Raw genomic sequence first — 4,977 nt, 5'->3', positions numbered from 1 at the left:
CTAAGATTGAAACGAGCAAAAATGTACAATTTGTTGTACGTTACTAAAATATATCTAGAGTTAATTAAGTATATATATTTTTAATAATCTGAATATTTAATTTCAATTAATTAAATATAGATTTAATTATTTTGAAATAATAAAATCCCTGATATGATTAGGGTAACTTGGATATAAAAGGATTATTAAATTCAAATTAATTAAATATAGATTTAATTAATTTGAAATAATAAAAACCCTAATATGACTAGGGTAACTTGGGTATAAAAGGGTGTGTTAGGTCTAGCAGTCGTTTTGGGGAGAACACACACAAAACCTTCAGCCACTTTCTCTCAAAACTATTTTGGGGGAAAACAAAATTGCTCTCAATCGGGTGAACTGAGTAGAGGCCGAGACGTGATTTCGTGGAGGCTTATGATTCGAACCGATCTACACCACCAGAATTCACTGCTTTCCTTGCTGTTTTTCAAGGAACCCGCTGTAAGTATTCGTATCTCTTCCTCCCGATTTCAGGTTTTCGTACTTGGATCGCTGGTGAGACCGTCGAGTTTTGTTTTCGCTGCGCCATGGGGTGCGCCGACGGTCCTAACAGTGGTATTATAGCCACTTGTACGATCTGATTTTGGGTTAAATTTTTGGTTGATGCGATATGTATGAGATGCATGTTCTAGTTTTATCGATTTCGGTAAATATGTTGATATCATTGTTCGAATCGATACCCATAACGATTAATTTGTTAATATGTTTATCAATCGATTTGTTACTGGATGATCTATGGGAGTGCAATAGCAGATCGCGTTTAGCAGTGGAACAATGGTTGTTCCGATGCAGAAAACCTTCGGGATTGAAAATCCCAAAAGAACGATTCTGTTGATAATTGTTATCAAATCGTGAAGTTTTTCCATGGAAACAGAAGCACTGTTTTTCAAAAAATATTCTACCGGCCGTCGCGCGACGGCCTAAACGAGCTAGGGGCTCCACCCCAAGACCCCGCAAGGGGCTTCGCCCCTTGACCCCCTTATCAGCAGTACAAATTGAAGGCCCATATTAATATTTTGACAAAGGCGTAACAACATGTATATATATATATGATATGTTTGTTTTGCACGGTGTTTGATATGCATGGTTATAGCCCTTGTTCAATTCACAATGGTTTATTTTGAAATACGGTCTGCGAGCTGTGCCTTTCTATATCTCTGTTGTATTTCTCTTCTCATCTTACTCCCTCGTATGTAAAACGAGTTTCTTTTAAAATTGTAAATCTATGAAGATTCACAAGGAGCAGAAGAATGGCGAGAAGATGCCTAGAGAGTAGTCTTAGGCTTTAGGGTTCGTAGTTCTCCCATTGGCTTGGGATGGGCAACCTTAGTCATTATTTTGGGCTATAACCATTGCATCTTATTTATTGTTATATTTGTTATGTATGCAATGCATCAAATGATAAAATAAGAATAAATATTGATGAGATCAATAAGGGCCTAATATTAAAACGAACAATGATGAGATAATTACGGAAATCCCTCTTTATAATCTAAGTTAACTTAACCGTCAATATTTACCCTCATTAAGCCTTTGATCGATATTGTGTGGGCTTTGCCAAAGCATTGGCACATAAATCTATCTTGGTTAAACGCGAAGAATAAGCAAGTGATATTTACCGGTTGAAATATTGGTAATAACTTAGCTAGGTTATTCTAATAGGATTAGAAACCTAGAGGTTAAATATTTGGATAAGTCATGAGATGACTTGAACAAAAGTTGTTCACCAAAATGAGGAGTTACATGAGATATAACTAGTCAAGTGTTACTTACCTAAATAATCACTATCCTAAAAGAAAAGCCAAAGCTGATTTAGGAAATTGATGTATTATGGATCCTCACCCACTAGAAACATTTTTGTTGAATTTTTCCGAAATTAAAACAAAGAGGGTTTTTAATTTTGAATAAAATAATGGGAGTAATTTGTAAATAAAGTCTTATTTATAAATTTTAATTCGGTAATTTTACTTACTTTAATATTTCCATTGTTGTAGATTTAATGGCAAACAACACTTTATCTCTGCGATCACTCCTTGAGAAGGATAAACTTAATGGCATAAACTTCCTTGACTAGTTTCGTAATTTGAGAATTGTTCTCAAACAGGAAAGGAAGGAATATGTCATTGAGGAACCTGTTCCTGATGAACCGGCAGTTAATGCTTCAAAAGCTGACAAAGAAAAATTCAAGAAACATATGGATGATATGTTAGATGTTGGATGTCTAATGCTTGCCACCATGACTCCTGAGCTTCAGAAGCAACATGCGGACATGGTTGCATATGAGATGATTCAAAATCTGATACGATCCAAACTAGCTCCAATTTTCTCCATGACTTAATCACACCATGGATGTTTTTCATTGCTGATTCTAAGGGAGTTCTTTCTTACCCTATCTTATATTATATCATTTATACATTTTATTCTATCATAAGCATGCATTCACATGTTAGTATAAATTATCATATTATTATTTCCATCCTATGTTTATTTGATCATGTTTTTCATATTATTCAAATATATGCTATGATTACATATCATTTCTTAGGATATTATTATTACATGTTTCCATTTATCATTTATGAATACCATGTTATATGATATTCATGCATACAACATATACCCATATCTTTATGATTGATACACAATGTTATAAGCATGTTAGAATAGTTTTATAATCATATTAAGCATGATTATCATATATACATCAAGGCAGCATCATTATAAATCATTTCATTAGTTCATATGCATTCATAGTAGCTATTAAGCTTCATGCATTATCTTACACATATTTTTGAGATGATATAATTAGCTCATGACCTTCAAACTTAGCTCACATTACCATAATCAAACATGGCAACAAGGTATTTAGCTCGTCTTAGCTCAATATCATGGACTTACCTTGTTTCCTTGCACATGTAGGTACATTGGAGCATGATGCACGTTGTGGCAGCTTGGTGAATGCTTTGGACGTCATATGCAGCTCCCAAACAGCTTACAAAGTACAAAGGCAGCTCATGGAACACTAAAGGAAGCTCGATTCAGCTGGAGGAGCTTAAGGCTAGCTAAACTTAGCTAGTTGGACTATTTGGAGCTGAGTTACCAAAAGTGATTTCAAAGGTAGCTGAATGTAGTTGAACATAATGTTGAGGAGCTCACAAAGACTTAGCTAGGAAGTTTGTTCTCAAACAACCCATGTTTGCTAGCTAGCTCCACAACTCAAGCTAGCTTGAAGGAGACACATGCACGCCCAAGAGAGAGAGCATGACCAGCCATTATTCCATACACAAGGCTGCTCCACAAGGCTTCCTAGAACACCCATGTGCCTTGCATATGACAAGCCCCCATGTTCATTGCATGTGGATCATTTAGGCGCCAAGATGAAGAGTTCTCTCCCTATTCGGCCAAGCCATGTGTTTTGCATGTGATCAGCCCCCATGTGCCTTACATATGACTCTATTTTGGCGCCAAGATGAATGGCCATCTATCCATTCGGCCAAACACCATTACTCCTCCAATTTGGTGCCAACTTGAAGGGTTTCAAGTGCTATTCAACCATGAGACATACCCCTACACTTCAACCGAACCAGCACCAATTTATTCAAGTTATTTATGAATTAAATTATGTCATTTTAGGAAGGCACAAGGTTGGCCGAATCTCCTTGTAATTATTCGGCCATGTCTCTCCATTTCCTATAAATAGGAAAGCATTCATCATTTGTAAGCAGACCATTTTTATTAATTAAAGTGAGATTATTCTCTTCCTTAAGTCCTGGTGACTTTTATCGACTTATCAAGTATAATTTATACTTGTGGCGTCAACCCTCTTCTTTCATCTTGATACTTCTGGTTCCTAGTTCATATAACTAGTGGGTCAAAGTACTTAACACCGCCCCTTGAAGAAACAATATAAAGATTGGGTCTTTGCTCTCTATAGCATTGGTTCTTCTTTAAGCGTTCTTCAAGATACTATCCTCACAACCATCCTTTTGTTTCATTGCCATAACCATAACCATTTCAATCATCTTCCGCTTCCATCTCTCATTTATTAAATAGCCTACCTATTAAACCGTACACTTACCACCCTTATCCATTCTGTTTTGAGCAATTCACTTGTGCAGGTTGTTTTGCTTCCTTCCTAGATCCACAATCAAACGAGAAGGTAGAATAACCTTACATCAAGCGGTAATCAGAGCTTTGGTGGAAGAAAGCAACTTGCAACAACAACAAAGAAAAAAAATACAAAAAGAAGTGCAAGTGAAGTGCAAAAGTGAAAGAAAGCAAGAAAAATCAGCAAAGAAAATCAAAGCACTCAAAAGAAGAAATTGAAAGCACTTGAAAAAGAAAAAGAAAGAAAGAAAAGTTGGAAGCACTCATCAACAATTCTCATCACCAAGCCATTCAAGTAAGCCTTTGATTGTGGTGATAGAAGGTTGTAAAGTGACTTGTGTAAGTAACCCCTTTTATTCTTTTCTTTCTATTTCTAAGCGACCCTTTCATTATATATTTTTTCCTTCCTACTAACCTTTTTGCAGTCGACGTCAAACAAGTAAAATTTACTTGATATAGTCTTGAGTAAAGTTATCTAGAACTTGAGACAAGAGAATCGAGAGGAAAAAGGCTGGAGAGTGTGTGAGATCAGAAGAGGACAACTAAAAGCCATTAAAGTGTGCAAACACGAGCGGATTGAGTGACATTCAAATTTTCCTTGGAGTGACTCATGAGGCTTTGTGAGAATACATTCTGGTAAGGTCCTACACACATTTCATTTTTTCCTTATTTGCTAACATGTCTCTTCCATCCAACATCCTTGTAGTCAAAAGGACTTTAAACATTCAAAGTCAAGAAGATGAACAGAGGGAGAACATCGTCCATACCAAATGTCACGTGGGAGATAAAGTTTGCGTGGTGATCATTGATGGAGAGAGTTGTAAAAACGTA

This window comes from Hibiscus syriacus, unplaced genomic scaffold (genome assembly GCF_006381635.1).
Source record: "Hibiscus syriacus cultivar Baekdansim isolate YM2019G1 unplaced genomic scaffold, ASM638163v2 tig00110683_pilon, whole genome shotgun sequence".
Taxonomy (NCBI): Eukaryota; Viridiplantae; Streptophyta; class Magnoliopsida; order Malvales; family Malvaceae; genus Hibiscus; species Hibiscus syriacus.
Note: the sequence above shows the minus strand (reverse complement) of the source record.